The 21,958-nt window shown below is 36.9% G+C and overlaps 1 protein-coding gene and 1 long non-coding RNA gene across 8 annotated transcripts in view; one reads left to right on the forward strand and one right to left on the reverse strand.

Moving 5' to 3' along the window:
- The window catches only part of GRID2 (glutamate ionotropic receptor delta type subunit 2), a 696,754-nt gene that overhangs the window by 526,063 nt on the left and 148,733 nt on the right, over positions 1-21,958 (forward strand). The window lies entirely within an intron of this gene.
- LOC107051766 overlaps positions 9,564-21,958 on the reverse strand; it is a 71,127-nt gene continuing 58,732 nt past the window's right edge. The window contains exons 10-11 of one of the 2 annotated variants that reach the window (XR_005859402.2): positions 11,996-12,104; positions 9,564-11,332 (exon numbers count right to left, since the gene is read on the reverse strand). This is a non-coding gene — a long non-coding RNA (uncharacterized LOC107051766). Of the gene's footprint in view, positions 12,105-21,958 lie in introns of both variants that reach the window. The other variant, XR_005859401.2, reaches the window with a different exon arrangement.

The following is a 21,958-nucleotide window of genomic DNA, read 5'->3' on the forward strand; positions in this document are numbered from 1 at the left end:
TTCTGAATTACTGAAATCAAGTGCTTTAAATCACAATCCTAGGAACTTGATAGTGCTGTAAGATGGAATATAGCTATCAACTATATTCCCATAGCTTTTTTAAAGGGCTTTCTTCTCTCTAATTTTTTCTGAAATCTGACACTCCACAAGGCCTGATTTCTTAATACATCATTTTATCTTCACTTATTCTCCCCTATTCTTCCATTAGCCTTCGTAAATGTTCTTCTTTGCTGTGTCCACCTGTCTGTGGTCAGTTTTGTTTCAGTGAGTAATCGTTGTCCTACCACTAATAAATAACAGCTCACAAACATTGATAATCACTTGTGAAATGTGAAGGAAGAACTGTTGTTGTGCAATTGTTTTTACTATCAGAATATTCAGAAGATAATCTATATATGGTGCTGATTTGTGTGGTTTGTGTATCACAAAGCTGTAGGGAAGGCAAGGTGAGAGAGGAGAGGGTATCAGCTAGACAAGCAGTGCTCTTGGCCTCCATTAGCTACATGCTCTGCTGCTGCTACCCCCTAAAAAGCAGAGTTTGCTGGCAGATTCTGGCAAAGGGAGGGAGAAATGTTGCAGGTACCACTCTAGCTTCGTTCAAAAGTCTTGTGCCACCATCCAAAAATAGGTAACGTGTTAGCTGGAAAAAAGCCAAGTGCCTGGCAGATGTTCCAGAACAGGATTAAGCAAGGTGCTTTGTGGTTAGAGAGAGATGTTATTCCTCAACAGCAGAGAAATGTGTCAGTCTCAGCTTTAGAATGCAGCAGCCAAGGTTACTGCCTGCTATCTCTTCAGGCTGTTTTGAAGTGTGGAGCAGAGGGGTGCCCCACCTTTTTGCGGTGTTTTTGATGGTTGCTGTCAGCCTCTGGTGTGGTAGAGGTGGAGCAGCCTGCCTTTCTTGTTACAGTACTCGCTGGATAGTCATCCGTGCCTGGAGGTCCTACAGTGTGCTGTGCACTTAAATTCGGTGTTGTTTTGAGATCCAGCTGCTATCTACATTTTCATTTCCAAATGTTCAGTGGTTTGTTTGTTTATTTTGTTGTTTGGTTGGTTTTTGGTTGGAGGTTTGGTTTTGGTTTGGTTTTTTTGGTTGTTTTTTGTGTTTTTTTCTTGTTCTTACTGTATGTCTGATTCTTCTGCCATTCTCCTTTTATGTTATCCTTCTGGGCTGTAGTCTGACTTATTCTGTGTTTCATTTTGAGTCATCTTTTTCTGTATAGGAAACTCTGCACACTGCATTGCATTTATGGCTAATCATGAAATCACAGTGTTTCTTCCTCCATTAATGTCAAAAATGGTGGTTTTATAATCCTCTTTTTGGGTTGCTGTTAAATATCTTACGTTCCTGCTTACTGTAAAAGCACTTTTATTTGTCTGAGTGTAGATGAAGAATGGTATATATTTTCCTTAAATAGTTTTGGTTGAAAATACTGCACTGTGAGACAACTGCAATTCTGTAAACTTCTCTTGCATTCATCGCTTCTATAAATGTATAGTTTGTCCTTTCACAGTACTTAGAGTATTTTCTACCACAGACTCCATAAAGCTGTAGATGTTTAAATATGAGAGAGGCAGAATCCAAGAAATAAATGTAAACATTTTCCTTGTATATTGAGATTTTATATTAGTGATGGATGCCTAAATACGTTGGTGCAGTGTTTCTTTCAGCTAATCAGTAAAACCTGCTTCAGACTCTAGAGCAGAAAGTACAACTCCTTGAGTTTCTGCAGCCAAGTGTCCACCCTCTTAAAACAGAAAAAAATCTTTATAGAAATAGCTATTCTATCTTTTTGTGAGCAATAGTTGTCAAGGATGGTGTTAAACACAAATGCCATCTCATCATTCAAGAGAGACTGATGCACAAAGGTACAGTGAGAGGAACTTCTTCCCCTCTCCATCTCAGTTCTGGAGATGAGATTTTCACTCCATTTTTAACCTACTTGCTGTGCATAGGACATTATTCTACATACTGTTAGAAACATAGTCTCATCATAGTTGCAAAAAAGAAAGATACTGGATTGATATGCCTAAGCAATCAGTGTTCAAAAGTAAAATGCAAAAAACAGTATGCAAAAAAAAAACAGTGTAAATGCATGGCTACAGTGCACAGTGCTGTTTTAAGTATGCATGTGAAATTTAGTGTTGGAAATTAATACTTTCCACTCTCTCCAAACAACAGCATTTGAAGACCCAGCCTTCCGTTTCATTTGGCTTTTCTTCATATATCCCCACCTTAGACCAGAGCTGACTCGTATTATTTAGAATAGGAAAGCTGCATGGCTGACTTTGAGAGCGCAGAGAAAAGGGGATCGCTATGCTAATGCCCAGTCATATATCATATATACAGTAGGTGATACCTACTTGAGGTTCTTCTGAGAAATCAAATAAAAGATAGAACTAAGTTTCACCATCTGCAATTGTAACCTGTTACTTTTTGGAAAAAAAAAAAAGTCTATTTAATAATTCTGAGAGTCTGTTAGCCATCTACTTGGTCTATACCCATCTACTGAAAATGACTCAGCTGCTTTTTTCTAAAATACTTAACAGGGATAGGAACCTCAGCACCGTTGATTAAATGAGTCTCTCTTCCTTTTTTTCTGTCATTTTCATCTGTTTGTGTGTGTCACAATTGTGTCCTCCACTTTCTTACATGATAGTCAGATAATTTGGTGGTGGTGAAATGTGTAATGAAATCAAGGAATTTTTATTCCATTATTTCTCTTCCCTCTAAGTAATTTATACTTATTGAAGAATGAGATAACTGAATTACCTGATAACCTGAGGTAGGGCAGGTGAGGTATGTAATTTTTTGCATTCACTGGAAAATTTATTAATATAGAGATTTTGCAAATCATCTTATTGTCCAATAATTATATTTATAAATATACTTTTAGAAGAATCAGCTTTTCTTTTTTTAATTCTCAGTCAATTGATACTGAAATTGATACTCAGCCAATTGATACTGAAAATTCATCAAGGACACTGACCAAACTTGCCTTGGAAAGTGGAAACATTGCTTTTGCTATTTTATGCCTCTTCTTACTCTTACTGGTGGCTTTTTTTAAATTATTTTATTTTTTATTTTTAAAGAGTTTTGGCTCATAAAAATACTCTGAGAAAATAGCAGGAAAAATAAATTATATAGAGATTTGACAATAGAGATTTTGACTGCAAAGTATATGTTATGTGGCCACATAGCCTTGTGGCCTAATTCTATATGAGAGAAGACCACAGACTTGCTTTATGCACTTAGTGAACAATAAAATAAGATGAAATAGCCATATTCAATCAACTCTAGACTGCGTTTCTGTACTCTTATTTAATGTTGGCATAGACAAGGCTCATGGAAGTTTTAGTTCCATTGTCTTTGATTAGATGTTTCTGTTGCTTTTGTTTGTTTATTTTTGCTTAAATGCTATAAACGTTTTTTCAAATGAACAGTCTGTGTGTTAAAAATCCCTGTTTGAAATTCTGCAGTCTTGTGGCTCCATTTGTAATAGGACTCACTAAGAGAGGTATGCAGCAAGATAGGGAAAATAAGTGCTAATTGTGGAGTGAATGACAGAAATGGGAGAGAGGGTTAAAAGGGGAAAAAAAAATTCACTGGACAAATGATTTTTTTCCATTTCAAAGAAACGGAGCTTTTATTTATTTTTTTTAAACTGCCTTTGGGCTTTTGAGCTCAATTTAGCATTGTTTGTTCCAAGGGGATAAGCAAATTAGGTTGGATTATGTGCTTCATGTGTTACAGGTTTTGAAGTTGTAGGGCTGTTTATAGAGAAAGTAAGTTTCAAGTACAGATGCTAGAAGGAAATACATACAGGGTCAGATTCATGCAAACAGTTAAGGCTATGATAAATATCATCCTTTCTAACAATAATTACAGAGCAACAAAGTATGTATTTAATTATTTAAAATACGTTCAAGCTCCAGCAGGACTAAGCAGGCTTATGTGATGTGTACTATTTCGCATAAAAATGGTTTACTGAATAAGGCCAATGGATGAGGTTTGAATATTGATGAAATTCTTTTGGCAGTTGTCTGTGAACTGGTGTGATATTTAGCTCTGCCAGTTTTGTAGGACAAGAACTGCAGTGCAAGTAATATCTACCTGACCCAACAGCTCATTCCTGAAAATGATGCTAGACTGGGCTAGGAAGAAATGTGAGAATAAAGATGATATTTCTTCCTGCTTTGTGCTCTGTAGATATTTCCAATGTATAGGTCTGGCAGACACTTATTTACTTTTGTAGTGTTGATAAATGACCTTACATTTGGTCAGATGAAGAATAAGAATGTTTTCTGAAGATGCTACTTGTCTGTTTTTAATTTAGCATTGCAATCACGATACAAATTGTGCACTCTCCTGTGATACAGTGCTAACTAGTGAAGTACTTTATTTTTATTTTTGATTACAGCAGTTGACTTCTGAGTTCAGGTAAATTTTTAGTGCTTTGATTCCCAGGTTACCATTTTCTAATCATCCTAGTCCGAAAAGTACTCAAGTCTTTTGGCATTTTTTTTTAAGCACAGGCTGAAACTCCAATGACACGCATAACATTTTAGCAGGTAGAAGCCAAGACTAACCATGTTATTTTATTATGTTGAACAATAATCACTACTTGCAGCAGAGGAAGAGAGATTGTGTCTAGCAACCAGCAGGCAATAATAAGAGAAGGGGATATAAAGAACAAAGGATAGAGTCATAGACCCAAAGAGGACAAATAATACTGCCATGTTAGAAAAGAACTTGGAATAAACCAAACAAAGCAAAGTCAAACAAGAATTTATGTTTAACTAAGTTATGTAATTCAGTATTATTTCCCACAAACATTCTGGCTATAGTGAAATAGTTATTAAAACGGAACTGACTTTTGTAAGCTTTATTTTAAGACAAATTCTAGAAAAATAATTGCCTAAGTTTAAGAATATAAGCTTATGCCTAGGTCGCTCTGAAAGTAATGCCTCCTATTTATTTCCATGGAAATTACAACAGACACAAAGAGCATAGTAACACTATCTGATGAAGAAAATTCTCAGCTCAGAAACCACATTTTTTCAACACAGTCACCACAATTAGCTATATATTTTCATCAGCAATTATCAGGAGTCTGCATACTCATCTTGTAAAAATCTGCACCAGTGGAGATGACCTACTATCACTGTCACCAATTCTGAAACACACCAACTTCCACCTCACTATGCTCACAGCCACTGTCTGGTCTCCATAAATGTTCAGCGAGTGTCAGTGAATGTCAGTGGGTATAGTTTTTTCCACATGGAGGAATTCATTTCCACACCTTTGCTTCATACACAGTTCCATGTAAGACACCATTCTGTCAGACGACCCTTCTGCTGCCATCTGTTGCTCAGCAATAAAATTTAATGGAATGTTGTTAGGAAGGTTCAGCCTCAACTGCCATAACACCAACATCTGCCTCTGATGTCATGGGACAACATAATAAAATAGGAGGCAGTACTTTTGGAGCAGTCTTCACAGTATAGATTTACTTATCACACAACAAAACTATGCCTTATTTTTATGAGAAATTACAATTTGAATGTTTTGGAGAAAGGTTATTAGAAAATGTTACCAAAAGATTTTCACAGCATATATTCAGGGCAGATTTCAGTTAGTCAACTGAAAATGCTAAAATCAATGTTAATTAGGCTTGAAGAAAATGAAAATAAAATAAATTCAAGTGTTTTAAGGAGAAGGCAAGATGAAGATGGAAATAAAATACAGTTATTCACTTTCTGCAGCTGGTATTTTTCTCTTGGTACTTTTCAGGTGAAGTGATTTAATTCAGTGTTACGTCTAAGATAACACTTTAAACATATCTTTTTTTGAAAAATAAATTATGCCTATAGGCTGGATTATGATCTTATGACACTCCTTGAAATGGATTTAGCACTCCCACTTTTAAATATGCTTTAAGACACATTTCAAATCCTTAAAAGCAGAGTCTGAAGGTTGAAGCTAGTGCTATCAACACTGAGAATGTATCAGAGAATTTGAATTTATACCTGAAACTCCCAGGAGGGAAATTCTCCCAAGAAACACCTCGTGACTGGCTTAAGCTCCTAATGTTTTCTATATTCAGATATAAATCCTCTTGTAATGAAAAGAAAAGGTAGTGGTAGTTTTGATATCAGGTATCCCCTCTGAAATCATATTTTTAACCTGCATCCAAATCCAATGCAGAAAAAATAGTCGTCTGTGAAAACCCAGAAAAGCTGAAGGTACCCTTGTATTTCACTTTAGCTGTTAATATCAGTCATTATGTCAAAACAGATCAGGAAACACATCAAAGAGATTGTAGAAAAGTATTGTATGAGGTACATTACACCAAAAATGCTCACAACTCTGGCCTTTATTTAGTGCCTCCAGTCCCACCGCTGTAAGATCACTGCTACAAGTGAGGGCTGGTAGGATCGAGTGCTATTATTATTAGAGCAAAGATTGCTCAGTCTTCGTGAAATTAACATCTATATTGACAAATTATATAGAGCTAGAAAACTGCATCTAATTTATGTATAGACTGTCATTACTTTTTCAAGCTAAATCATAGAATTAAAACAAAAAAAAAAATTCTGGAGTCAGGTACTCTCATGCTGGATGTTGTCATAGTTTCAGTACCAAATCCAGTACCAGCAATTTGCATCACTGAGAATTTTCTCCACTGCCAGCAAGAGAGTTAAATGAGTAAATGAACTTAACTCTTTTCTAAGTTCATTTAGTAATAACATGCCCACATAAACTAATGGTTGAACTCCAGGTAGCCAGGGGCACCACTGTAGACAACATTTTTGGCTCCTCCACTGCAGGATTTTCTTTAAAAGCATGCAGTTTCAAGTGCTCTCACTTCTCTCGACAACCTGTCTATCTGTTATATTATTGCCATTGCTTTCCCTCAGGCTCTGCCAAGAAGCTTGCACTTGCAGCTTGATCAAATTACATGCCTTCCCTTGATGTGAACATGTAAAACACCGTTGTGCCTGGCTCTGGAAGAGATGACAAATTACAGAACATCCCTTATTTACGTCACCTATCTGAATCCAGTCTAAGCCACTAGTGACTGACTGTCATCCCTAAATAACCTGTTTGAAACAAGAGAGAATCTTAATCATGTTAATTTTATAAATGAAATATTTCTTCAACACGATCAAGAAAAGCCTGAAAATTCACATACAGTGTAGTTGAGCTGCAGCTGAGCATCAGTGGAAAGGGAAAATAATTCCAGCAGATGCTGAACTGTAAGGCAGCACTTGATTGACAGTGGCATCTTGAAACAGCTGAGGAACAGGGATTGCTCCTCCTTCTATTTTAATTCAACAAATGGCAGCTTTTAGTTCTTCTCCCAGTCACCATTATGATGGTAATGTTAGTACTGATTAGGTATCTAAATACAACAGCAATAATCACAGTAATGATACCACATAACAAATAGCAAAGGTAATAATTTACATAAAATAAAAAGTACTATTACCAATTACCTCTAATAATGAGAAATTGAGGAGTAGCTCAGCAAATCTATGCTAATAATACTCTTCTCCAACACTTCTAGAAGCTCCAGGAAGGAAATAAAAACCATGAATCTCAGTGGCTTTTTATATCAATGTTTGAAGTAAGACTCTCATCTCTAATCATACACATCAGCTGTGCCTTAAAAATATGGTTAAGATGAAGCTTGAGATCTTGTTTGAATGATTTAGTGTGCTTGTATCAAAACATAAGGAAACTGCCCTTTCAGGCAAATAAAGTCACGTTCTGCTTTAATTGGGTTTCATTAACTTGTTATTTGTGATATCAGAATTCTTGCATGCCTGCTCATTTTATGCTGGGTAAGGAATTTTGTCAATCTTACGCATATTCATCCCTGAATTTTCTTCCACCGGTACGATTATTTTTAGGGTATGGTGTTACTGTTATTTGGAGAGCGGAATTTAACCAATATCACTCTGTTAAAATGGAAGTGCTGCCCAAAATTCCTGAAGATTGATGTCATTTCACATTAAAATAAGATTAATAATCTTTGATCACATAGAATTCTCCCAGCTAATTCATTATGTAAATGAAATATTTAATACTGGTTCGTTATTTCTTCGAATGCATATCGTCTGGGACATCATATAAGATAATGGATCGTAGTCTTGCAAAGAAAGGTATCAGAGTTTTTGCCAAAGTTTGAGCTCTCTGGAAACTTTCAGAAATCTTTTTTTGGTCTCCATAACAATTTATGAAATGTATTTGAAAGTACAGATAGAAGAGATATTAACTTGTGTAACACAGGAATGTTTAAGCTAAACTTATCTACATCGTACTTAAGTTTGGTTTCTGCTGTATTTCTTTTACAATTTCTGTTTGATGTATCCCTTAAAATATTGCTGCATTATTTATTACAATGCTTAAACTAATCTTGTATTACAGATAAGTTTTTGTGTATTTGATAAATCAGCATTCAGAGTAGGAAGCACTTCACTTGACCATGTTTGTGATATCAGATTGTTGATATGGTACAAAAAAATGAAATGTGCTTTTCTCATTAACAGCAGTGGGAATTGGATTTTCAAAGCAGAGAAGAGAACTCTCCTCTTGCATTAGCTCTGCAGGCCAGCTCACACCTAGTGCTAATAGAATTCCATCTGTGTTATCTACCAAGTTGCAGTCTCTCTTACAAGTAATCTGGAATTTGACTCATCTTTTCAATAGCACCAACTTAATGTCAGAGCGTTATAAGCTATACAGTTTTGGTTAAAACCGAAATCTCATGAGAGAGGATGTTTGATAGCACTATATGCAGTGCATGTTAATAGAACTTACGCGAATCGTGACTTAAGTCAACTACATGGGAGATAATTAGTACTGGAAGTTAGCAAGGTCAGTCTCACTGCTACAGAGGTATACAGGAATCACAGGAGCGCTCACACAGTTTAGGGGGTCAGCTCAGGACTGAATTTGTTGACTAAGGATGTCACAAACTTCTAAAAGGCAGAACATTTTTGTTCAAAAGAGAGCTCTGGATACTAGTTTTGAATTGTTCCATTTGAAACTTAGGCCTGCAATTGTCTAATCAAATACTTGTGTCACTTCATCATTTCTAAAATTTTGCTTCTTTTAAATTGTGATATGTGCTTATAAGGTTATATTACTAGCATCCTAATGAGGCAAGGTAGCTAATCTATGCCAATTTAGAGAATGGGATTTCAGATACTATGTTAAAGCCCACTGACATTGGAATGCCTTAATATGCCTTCCATACAGAGCAAAATGATGTAATTGTTAGGAACAGTCAACAGGGATTGACCATCAGTTTATCCTTGGCAATGAGACTCCTGTGTGTTAGACAGCATTAAGAGAATATTTTTAAGAAAAAGGACAGTGTATTTTATTTTCTTTTTTAATTTCTTTCTTTTTTTCTTTTTTTTTCTTTGTTTGTTTAAATCTTGTCATTACCATTGTGACTGGAAAGCAGCTAAACACCACACTTTTGCTTTCCCTCTCCTACTCCTAGTGGGATGGGGGAGAGGATCAGAAAACAAAAACAAAGAAGTATAACTCATAGGCTGAGATAAAAACTATTTATTAAGACAGCAAAAGAAGAAGACAAAAAAAGAATAGTTATTATAACTTTATATGTGTGTTTATTTATATATGTTGTCTACATTGTACTAAAATTCTCACCGGCACTGATGATGGGCAATTGAATAGCTCTTCTTATGTGAAAACTGCATCAAGGAAGAAATGAAGGACTTATGTTCCTCATAGGTATACAGGCTTAAACAGCACAATAAAGGGAAATTCATTCGTCTCATCACAGCTATCAACATTTTACCTTTGACTATATATCTTTTAAGAGGTTCATTATATTCCTGCAGTTTCAAAAGTAGGAGTGTGAAGTGGAAAGGGAGCGGTGATTCTTTAATGTGACACTGATGATAACGTACTCTTTAAAGTTTAGGATGGGTCATAAAAAGGCAGACTATGATCAAAGGGGATAATGAAGATTTATGAAAAGTTACTGAGCTTTCACTGAGTTAATTGGATCCAGAACTGCTTGGCCAGGACCTTGTCTATCTTTTGTGTCCTGCCTTGAGTGTTTTTTGTGCTTGATATGGGACTGTGGGAAGCTCTTCATCGCCGCAGATTTCTCTAACAGGGATCCCATAGGGGACTATAGACAGAACAAGAGAAGACTTTTCTGTGCTACAGAAGAGGCTTCATGTTCATCTTAGTACTTTATTAAAGATGTGATGTTGGCTTCATTACAGAAAAAAAGTCCTTAATCTGCTATCAATTTTGGCTTTGTATGCCTAGTTTCCTTGGGCTTATGGGCTTCACTTTATTAACATAATTGGAATTGAGAAAGAATAAACTGTAAGCTGTATAAACTTAAATCTGTTAGCCATAAACTTAAGAAGGTAGCTGATATGTCAACAGCAAGCTTTAGGAACAGGTGTGTGAGAACTAGCCGATTTACACATTGTGCAACATGCCTCTGAGCTGTAAGGGTTTTGCGTTTTTTTATCAATGCATTTGATACACTTGCAGATGAACTCAGACTATACAGATTCCTGCAGATACAATGAGTTTTGCTATCTAGTGACGTGCAGTATATTTTCTGTCTTCTTCTGTTTTTTGGATTATATTTTTTCTTGCATGGCTTTGCACCGTTGCACAGAAGGTGAAGTATAGCAAATGCATCTGCTTGGCATAAGACCAAAAGAAAATCTGAGAAGCCTGATATTAAACCCTAGATTTTAGAATTGCAGGTCTTGTACTGTAGTAATTCAAGGTTTTATAAAAGCTAGCTTTAACAAAAAAAGTGTTCAGGAGAGAGCTGCTCTGTACTCCAGCTGTTACCATTTTTTGTCTTTCCACTGCATGCTAGTTATTTCCTACGGAATTTCATTATATTTGCTTATGATCTCATTTCCTAAGTTCTATGATTTTACTTATGTTCTTTGTCTTAATGCCAGGACTGACTTGCAGAGATTAAAACCAATACATGACTCCAAAAGTAATATTTGCAGATATTAACTTGATTCCACCCAGTTTTCAAGCCTGTATGTATTGACAGAACTTCTGAATGCTAGTCCCATGGCACAGCCCAGGGCTGGAGATCTGTGTCAGTGGCTTGAAGCCATCATAGCTCGCCTTTCCTTCTTGGAATATAAATATTCTATGCTAAATAAATGTGCTGAAGCTGTACCACAGATTCCTTTCCTGTATGTGGTCTGATAGAGAGCTTCATACATTGAATCCAAGAGGTTGAACCCTCATGTGATGGTCTGAGGATCTGCTGTATTCTGGGTTTGCTGAATCCTGTACCTAGATAATACAAACAAATTATCAGAAAACAGGACAGTTCATTCAATGAGATGATTTACTCACGGTGATTTTTTCAACCAGTTTCCTTAAGAATTTGAGTAATACAAAATAAAAATGGGCTAAACATTCACGCCTGAGAGGTCTGATCCAAAGATGACTGCAGTCGCTAGACTCTCATCCAGTTTCTTATATTTCTTGGACTGAGGATCTGAGTGAAAGGTTTAGCTGTTTGGGATATTATTTTAAAATACATTTATTATTTAAGTGATCAGAAGTTGCTTTATCTTTTGTTTTTCTACATTTAAGGAAAGGTGTGATGTTGTTTTTAAGATTCGGATTATGTAATGTACCTAGGGTTGATTTCAAAGTGGAAAAATTTGAGATGGGAGAACTTACATATCACCAAGAGAGACTTTTTTTTCTGGGTAGTTTATATGAGAACTCTATGCTCTACCAAGCAAGAAAAAAACTTTTTGTTTTAAAGAAAAACAGCCTTACCTGATGTTCAAGGAATTGTTTCATCAAAGAAACCAAACCCATGAACCAGTGTTGTTGGAGGTTTTTTGGACTGATTAGTAGCAAACCATTATCTAATCTGCCGGTAACAGCTTCATAAATTCTATGGAAATTTTCAGATTTTCAATGCTAATAACATCTACTTACAAGAGTGCTTCTTGCAGTATTGATTGAAAACAATGTCCAAAAAGCCTGTTAAAACCTGAAATTCAAATTCTGCTCTTCTGAGCTATGAATTTAAGAGTTCTGCCCTATTCTGTAAAAAAAAAAAAAAAAAAGCAGATTAGCAGGATTTTAAGTTCTATATAATGCAGATTTTACTGACATGATTTATCACCTGAGTGGTAGGACAGTTATAATGGGAAAATAGAAAATGGAGTTGTCCATCTACATTGAAAATATTTCAACTAGCATACACAAACTATTTACAAACTATTTGTTTCTCTGCTGGATTGAGCTTCCTGTTCAATACAGTGTTTAAAGTAGGTCATGGCACCTTTTCTTGTGCTTTTTGTTTTTGTTGTTGTTGTTTGTTGTTGTTTTTTAATATTCAGAATATTCTTTTCTACAGTTGTCCTTTTGAAAAGAGTTAGAAAAGTGTTGCCCTAGCCTAACGTAAATAATTAATTAATTTAAATCTCTGAGACCAAATCTGGATCATTTTCAGACAGAAGTTGTTAAACAAGTGAAACAATAGTAGGATGGAAACTTAATTGAGGAAGTTATACTAAAATGTTAATTAATGTATTATCACTTAAAAATATATTTATAGCTTTTCCAATGTGCAGTACTACTAGGAAATCAGAAATAGTCCAATTTAGTTGAATTCCAGCTTTCACAATTCAAATGTGATATATGTAGGAGTTATGACTGATTTTATTATACTCTGAACAGGTGTCTGACATAGAAAACTTCAGCAGTTATAGTTCAAATTGCTAGTATCAAACAAATGAAAAAAAAAAAAAAAGGATGTTTTGTAGCACAAATCATAGTATCACCTTAATAACTACCAATTAAGCCTCCTTTTTTGATACCTATCTGCTAACACATCAATTTATGCTATGATTCTGTATTCTAGCTGCTATTAGTTATGAGGTGCAGTTATATTAAGCTCCAGGAAAAATGGCTAGGTTTCCTTTCTAACATTTTTGTCAACTATCTTCAAGAAACTGGTAAAACTGGTAGATGACTAAAAGAGGAGTTGTCCACTGTAAAGCAGTCTGGATTAATTGAAGAACTGGAACTTGAAGGATCAGAGTCTTATAGAAAAAGAGAATTGCTTGGATGGAAAAAACAGATAGGAATTGTTTTGTTTGGATGAAAGAGACATTTTAAAAACTGAAATTTTTCTTCACTCTAATTGGAGAAGTTTGCTTTGCCATTTCAAGGGCATCAACCACCCAAGAAGCACATAGATATCCTCTGGACTGGATATTTTCCATTGATGCTTAGGCAGTACAACTTTAAGAGAGAAAGGGCCATCCGTCACTTTTCATTTAGATTATGCATGGCATCTCACTGTTGACTGACTGGAAACCTGGATCACGTTCTTCCTGTCTTCCCCTGATTTTTGGTTTCATTAGCCACACTGACTTTTGCATAATGAAATCTACAAAGATTTTCCTTTCTCAGGAATGTAGTAGTTTGCGGTGACACAAAAGCTATTTCTTATAGATAAATCCTCTTTGCTCTCCTGTTCCCAGTGTTTGGCCACTCTAAATACAGAACTGCTTTTACTGCAGCTTGCGACTCTTGCTTTTTGTTGTCTCATTGGTCACCATCACCAAGTCTGGTTCCATCTTCTCTGTAATTTTCCTCCATTTGCAGTTATAGATAGTAATTAAGGTTCTCCTTCATCTCCTCCTCTCTAGGGTGAATAAATCTAGCTTTTTACTAGCTACACTCCCACTAATGCAGTCCTGGCTACAAGAGTACAGACAATGAGAAAAACCTGACTAAAGTTAAGCCAACTGCCACCTCCTCATCCACTGATCCAGGCTTTCTCATTGTAGAAAGCAATCAGGAAGATGAAGTGTGTTTTGGTCAGGAAATCTGCCAGCTTTTCTTCAGCACCACTCTATCCATCATATCTTATGAAACGCTTCTCAGAGGGATTTGTTTGATGGTCCCCCAAAGAAACAGAGGCTAGGTCTACCAGTCTGCTTTGCTGAGTCCTCTGTCTTATGCTTTTTTGAGGATGGATGTGATATTTACCTTCTTCCAGTCATTGTGATCTTTCAAGATCAGAGAACACATCCAGATAAATGACATCCAGTCCTGTGTGCTCTTTTGCTTGTTTAAGCAGCCCCTCATGGATTTTCCTGTGTCATGGATAGCACTTCATTTCCCCAGACTCTGCTACTGGTTGCAGGAGCTGGAAGGTCTGGAAGAAAACCTTGCTAGTAAAGATTCAGGCAAAGAACTGCCCATTGAGCAGCGATGTTGTATTTTCCATAGCCTTCCCCATACATGGGGAGCCCTACTTCCAGTTTGTATCCCTTTGTATCCTTAAATCACCTAAATGAATATAACTTCACCTGAGTGCCATTTGACATGTGTCTGCTTCCTGCAGTTAGCTGTCAGTGTACTAATTATCAGTTCTACTGGGCTCTCTCCAAAAGTACTGATCGTCGTGTTTCAGTCTAGAGGTCAGGAGTCTTGAAAAGCAATGCTATCATGGTGCTGAGCTTGAAGAGATCATCTTCTGGTGTCTGTCAGTCTGGCTATTCTGTGTAAGAAGCTGATGTTTATCCAGGCCGTGGTTTTACCTTCCCTGTCTTCTTGGCTTTTTGGTTAACTTTATTTTGTTTTACAACTCCTTTTTGACCTATCTCCATCATAAATAATGTATTATAACAAAGAACAGTGAGGCCTATAGCGAAAAGGTTATTTCTTTTATAAGACCAAATAATACAGTTGGAGGAAAAACAGGAAAGCTTTTTGTCTCAAAGGACTTTCATTACTTTTCTGATCCCAAAGCTTGTTCGCTCCCCAGACTATATCTCTTGTTCTAATAAAAGTTATTACTTCTCACTACAAGCCTAGCTTGTTTATAGAATTATACCAGCACAGCTACAGTGACACTTCTATATGAGCAGGGAAACAGAAGAAGCTTGACATGCGGAAATCAGACCCTATAGCCGGTAAGGATATAGAGCAGGCATGTGTTTATTGGTGACGCGCGTACACCCTGGTGCAAGGGGGATCGCTCCACCTAACTTGCACAGTGTCAGGAGAAATTGTGCTATAGATACAGGTTGAACTAATACATAATCAATAATTGACAGGAATTCGGATACATATTCATTACATTCCTGAGAGTCCATTAGCATGCAGTCCCTCCCCCCCTTGCACGTGCGTAGTAGGTTGTGATGATGAAGGCTCATAGTCTTCCTTGCAAAGGCTCGTAGTCTTCCTCGCTGCAAACTTCTGACCCCGAAGGGGGGGCATCCCCTGAACCGGTTTCAACTTGACCTGTAGGCATCTAATCACCTCCCTGCCAAATGTTTTCGAGATGCTCTCCAGTCCTTATCTTTATGGCCTTCATCCTCCTTGTTATTCCAGTCCTAGTGTCTGTGAAAGTGCTTGGAATCCCTTGTTTTCTAACACTCTCTACATAAACTATCTCTATTTGCCCCTTATTTCTACTCTGTGAAGCTACTTTCCCTTTTCTTGCTGTGAGGCCCTTCTCTCTATAACTGCAGGGTCCTGTTCTCACTCTTCAAGCGTACACAACAGAAAATAATGTGTATGTGTGAGAGATATCTGTTCAATATAGTTAGTCTGAGCATAGCTATAATCAGCACACAAAAAGATTGGCTTTATGAGAGAATTTGTTCAAAAGAGATGTGCCCCTGTCTGTGGTGACTACCTGGAGGTGGGAATGGAAGATGCCAATGGATTAAAGGTGGGAATAGACAGGGTGGAGTGGCTTAAACTATCAGAGAAACAGCATGTAATAAGTAATTGTGAATTAATATTGAGCTACTCAGCTACTAAAGTGAGATAATTGTGAATCCCATTAGCTGTGAGAGGACAACATTAGTGAGTGTATCATATTTTAACATTGTTTGTAGTATCCTGACTTCTCTCAGAGTCACAGAACTGTAGGGGTTGGAAGGGACCACTGAAGATCACATAGTCAGCTCCCCCCCCTCCCCCACTAAAGCAGGTTCCCTAAAGTAGTTTACACAGAAAAGTGTCCAGGCAGGTTTTGAATATCTTCAGAGAAGGAGACTTCACAAGATCTCTGGATAACTTGTTTCGATGCTCTGTCACTCTCGGTTTTCTCATGTTCATATCAAGTTCCTCTGTTTCGATTTCTGCCCATTGCCCCATGTCCTGTTGCTGGGCACCATTGGTAAGAACCTGGCCCCATACTCTTGATACCCGCCCTTTAGATATTTATAAGCATTGATAAGATCTCCCCTCAGTCTTCTCCAGGCTGAACAGTTCCAGTCTCTGAGCTTTTCCTCACACAGGAGATGCTCCAGGCCCCTCATCATCTTTGCAGTTCTCCACTAGACTCACTCTCAGAGTTCCCTGTCTTTGGTGAACTGAGGAGCCTAGAACTGGACACAGTACTCCAGATGCACCCTCACCAGTGAAGAGTAGATGGGAAGGATAACCTTCCTCAACCTTTCAGATCTATATTTTTATCCTTTTATTATTTTTATTATCATTTTAAATATGAGAAAGACTGTTTTGGGTATGTTTGGATGCAGCGGGCTTGGACTTACCACTACTTGTTTGCCTGAAGACGTACTCAATTTTGGTTGTTCAAGAACTTCAAACACGCTACAAACTCAGAATGACATCTACTTTGAGTGGGACTATCACATGCGGTGTAATGCTTGTTCTGAGTTACTACTAACACTTTCTTTAGAAATTATGGAGATTGTATTTTCCTGGATTCTAAAAGTGAAGTACTGAATTGATAATTTTAGATGTTCATGCTAGAAACCTGACAGTCCAGTCATGAGACAAAAATGTTCTGTGAGTGCAATGTGTCCTGACAAATAAATCAATGAAGTTTTCTGATTATTGAATGCTCTGGAGAAACTGCCTGTAATCTCCATAACAGCAGCTATTAGACAATATTATGCTGTGAATAAATTTGTATATGAAAAATAGATGAATTATTCACTTAGTTTTATTGCATCTTTCATAGAAGCATTTTCCTCTAGCGGTACAAACTCTTATTTGAATGAGTGTTTTTATGCAGTGAAAGGAAGCTGAGCAGAAACCCCAGGTGTTGTACTAAAAATGGAGACATATTCAGGACCTATTCTAGGAAAATATATAGTTGTATTCACAGGTGTAGAGATAGGGTGGGATCCTCAGCTAGACTAATGGGGACTATTTTCATTAAAATATTCTGAGTTAGCCAAACCAAGAATCTAGCCTCAAGTGCCTTATACTCAGGTTCACAATAGCAAAATATGATTGCATATTAGAAGTACAGTGAAATGCAGGTAAAATGAATAATATATAGCTACCATCAACACAGTCAATGAAAGTGCCTGAAGGGTTTTAATAAAAACTAATGTTGATAGACTAATAATTTGCCTTTATCCCTGCTTTAGACATTGGGTAGACGTCACACCAAGCGATAGGCTCTTTTGATTTCTTATTTTCTCTTCAGCCTGAAGTAGTGGGCTTATAGCGTGTTGCCAAGGGTAGCAAAAAATAAATGTTAGTTTGCCAGTGAAATTTTAAAATGCCATAATGTTTAGAAAATAATAAGTTACAGAAGTTTGTGTTGTAGTCTCAAGCAATCGTAATAATTTCTTCTTCTTTCTGAGTTTATCTAAACCAGTAAAATTTGCTGTCACAATTATACCGAGGAGAACACTCAGGCAAGCATAGTCCAGATAGATAAGAGTCAGCTTTTCAGGCAAGCTCTCAGCCCTGAAAATAGTTGTACCTTCTCTAGTGGGGCAGTTAACTCTACACTCTACAGACTGATCATTATCAACATATCAGCATCCACAGTGAAAATCTTGGAGCGTGCACTGGAAGGCAACATAACGGTACCCCCAGGTTGCTGAAAAACAGGCCTCTAGTATTCTGTTCCTTGGCTGTATATAGCATTTGAAGAGAGAATATTATTTTTTAGTCACTTTTCCAGTAATTTCTCCTTTCAAGTAATTTCACTCTTCTCTTTGAAAGGCACTTAACATACTTGGTCAAACTAGTCTGTGATCTGACAAACTGTTGGACTGTGCAGAGAGTTAGAGCATTCTGAAACATTGGCTATTGCTCAGTAAGTGGTCATACAGGGGAAACAGCCCAGTAGCTATCAGGCAGGTGATGTGAATAGAGTTGAAATTCAGGAAAAAATAAGAAAATAAGAACAAAGTGTTTGATTTTATGGACATATATAATGATAATTGTAATAAGAATATAAAGCTCCATTAAACAGGTTCTTCTAGTAATGCATAAGGCAACAAATATCCTACTTCAGATGTCTTACAGTCATGTAAAATGTGTGCTGCTGAGAATGGGAAGCAGCAAGTGACCTGATCAAATACAGTACCTGTAATGCGCCTAAGAAGATAAGTTGAGTCCAATTATTGATTTGATAATGTATTCATTAGATAGGCATTTCTCCCTTCTTGAAAGTAATAGATTCTTTCAAATGGGAAGATGGTTCTTAAGTTGATATTATCCCTTGAAATTAAATCCTAGAAACATGGTAGCAATGAGCAAAGTAGAACTACTTAGCTGGTTGAGCAGTCACTGCTGTATATGCCACATGATCTTACAAGGAACCATGCAATATTAAATTAACTAAAACATTTCAATGGTTTAAAGTTCTCAGGTTCTTTGAACAATTTCAGCACTGTGTATGCTAAACAGAATCTAATGTGGGAATATAGTCTACTGGATAACATAATTCCCATCCTTTTCAACTTAGATTTATCATGTGTTTCTGTAGTTTTAATTATTAAGGTGTATTACTAATGTATTTTTTTGTGGCAAATTCCAGTGTCATTAAAGCAGTGATTTTCATTTTTATTAAAATGTATTTTACTGATTTAGCTGTTCTAGAGAGGGCTTATTAGAGGTGTCAAATCATCTTTCAAGTTATGTTTTATTATTTTTCACAGAGATTCTTTATTTAAGCCTTCAAGTGTCTTACTATGTATTATATGCCACTTACATGTTTATGAGAGGCAGATTGTTCTGACAAACTTATTTACTGTAATAATAGCAAATTGTATGAAGCAATTAATTTTTAAAATCATACTTAGGTGATCTTTTTAGTTCTGTAGAGGGATCTATTAGAAATGTTTCTTTGTAGCCAAAAATCAGGGTTTTCCTGTGCCTTAACCTTCCAGTTTGGTCCAGCTCATGGATAAAGCAAAGCAACTATCTTTGTTAGTACTTCTCAAAGATCTTGTGTCTAATTACCAGAGTATCCTTTTCAGGCCTCCCTGATGTTTTGTGTTTTGTTTTTATTTTTTCAATAGTAAATGATAAACATGTAGAAATATTTGGCATTTTTGCAAAATGGTGTCTTGAATGTGTCGGAACTTGCTGCTAGCAGATCCAGCTAGGGTCTGGCTACTTGTTGGCAAATCACTGATTAGCAGTACATACTGTGAGTTCCAAACTTGCCTTAAACAATACGTTGTATAATGCACGCAAGCGTAATGTCAAGATTTTAATAGCTTGTTTGTTGTGTAGTTCAGCTCTCAGCTGCGAATGCTGTACACTGCTGGTAAGAAAGACTGTACAATCAGAATTATACTTTTCCTGGTGGCCATACACCTCTGGGGTCATTGAGGGCATCATCAGAAGACCACAGGAGCACAAGTCTTACTTGGAGACAGACCTTCTTATAGGCAATTATGTCCTCTGGTATGTGAAAGAAAAGAAGCTGAATGTATTTTCTGGGCTGAAGGTTAGTGCTGTTAGTTAGAGAGGAAATTGCTTTTGAATCTTATCAGTTTAACATTTGGTTATCTGTGTAATAGATCTGTCAGGGGCTTTAGCAAAGAAGTAAGTACATAAATAATTTCATTAATGGTATATTGATGCTAAAAAGTCCTGTGCATTTGGAGCTGACATCTGGAAGAGAAGATATGGGTAAGGATTATCTGGACCCCATTGTGAGACAGATCCCTTGTATGAGACAGTGCCAAAATCCTAACTCTGAAGGTCTGCCTGTGCTCAGTGCTTCTGAAACCTGCCTGACGTTTGTTACTCTGGCTGACCATGTTTCTTCTCACTGCAGTTGCGTTTTGTGGGAAAACATATGCTTTCACAACCCTAGTGTTGGCCATGACCATCTTCTCAAATTCACACCTAGCCTTTCTGTCTGTGGCGTGAAAATACCCTTTAGAAGAAGGAGATGGTACGAAGGAGATGGTACTTCCTTTAAAGAATACGGAGGAGGCTGCCTATTAACTGTGGGCTTTATCCACTCAGTGCATTTATATGATCCAGGTTGTTGCTTAGTACAAGTACTCTGCCTGGTCACTGCTGTGCCAAAGCTTTTTCGTCCTTCAGCATCAGCTCTGATTACTAAGAAAGCTGGGTTATACTGGAATACCATTTTCTAACATACCAGTGATCAAATGTTCTTTGATTTACTAGCCAGCATCAAGCTAGTAAGCCAGTGATATATCCAACTTAGTAAGCCTCTTTATTTTTTCTGCCATGAGGAAGAATAAATCCTGGATTTTAGGAGTCGAGTATTGATTGGTGTGTAAGCAAAGATTGTTTTAATCTGTGCATTTCTCATTTAAGCATCACAGGAACCTGGAGAATCAACAGAAAGCAGTTTACCATCTAGTGCTACGCTTGTTTCACTGCCATGTTTGTTCTTTATATCAAGGAACTTGAAGGCTATTTTCCAATACCAGCTTATTTTGCTTTCCCTTTTTCACTAAAGGTTTTCATTCTTTAGACATTTTCAGGAGTGTTTTGATGCATGTGTGTAAAAATAGAAATGAGTTAAGCTGGTCGAAGTTTCATGTGAATTTCTTGTTCTCCATCAGCTGTGTGTGTGTGTGAGTGTTTATGTTATTTTTTGGTCAGCACTGATGCTTCGTGAGCAGGCGTTTTATCGTTCGTGTCCCTAGGAATCATACTGCGCTGGCATGTATGAGTAGGAGATTTAGGAATAGGAGGCCATGTCTTTCTTTGTACTACATTTAAGGAGGAGCTGACAAATTTTTTCATGCTGCACAGAGAGTGAAAACTTCTTTAAAGTGGCATAAGTCTGAACAGCTTCTAGACAGGTACAAATATGCTTTAAGATAGGTATATCATATGTAGCAGAGAGAGGTGCGTGTTCTCACACTACCTCTGTACTTAATCCTTTGTCTCTCACATTGGTAATGAGAAGTGAATGTGTCTGAGAAGATAGTGAGTTGCATGTACTCTTTGGAAGAAAAGTAGTATAATTTCAGCCTTTCTGTGGCCTCACATTTGGCAGCTGGAAGAAGTGTTTTCATGCCAATACATCATTGTCTTGCATATTTTTTTTTTTTTTTGTCTGTCTTACTCTGTATCTCACTCTGAAGAACTTCACAGAATGTCAAACATGCTAAGCATAAGTCTAAAAATGAGGTAGTTCTCTCTTCAAGGTTTTCAGATCATATATTAGCATGGTATGTGCATTCTAGGAATACTTGCCATGCTTTACCAAGTCCTGCAAAGGCAATTCCTGTTTTTTGTGTATCATGAAAACCAATGCAGGAGTACTATCCAGGAAGCCTGGACATATATGGAGCCTGGAGCCTGATTAGCTGGATATACAGATATGTCTGCTTGTGAATAAGTAGTGATGGAGTATTGCTTCACTTAAAATCCTTTTAAAAAAAAAGAAATCCTTTTCCAAAGGAAAGGGAAGATTTCCGTATGTTATACCTGAAAAAAATTACAATTCATAACATTTTGCTTCATATGAAAAGATAATCAGATGTAGAGTTCATCGTGCAAGCAGTGGTATGATAACCTACTTTATACTTCAAAAACAGGGCTCAAGAGGTACCACTGAGATCAGTCTGGATGTTCTGTACCCTCACTGGGCCCTGCGCATGCTTAAATGCATCACTCATTGTCAGCCTTTTTTAATACAAGCACAGATTTCTGTAG

Source organism: Gallus gallus, chromosome 4 (genome assembly GCF_016699485.2).
Source record: "Gallus gallus isolate bGalGal1 chromosome 4, bGalGal1.mat.broiler.GRCg7b, whole genome shotgun sequence".
Classification (NCBI taxonomy): domain Eukaryota; kingdom Metazoa; phylum Chordata; class Aves; order Galliformes; family Phasianidae; genus Gallus; species Gallus gallus.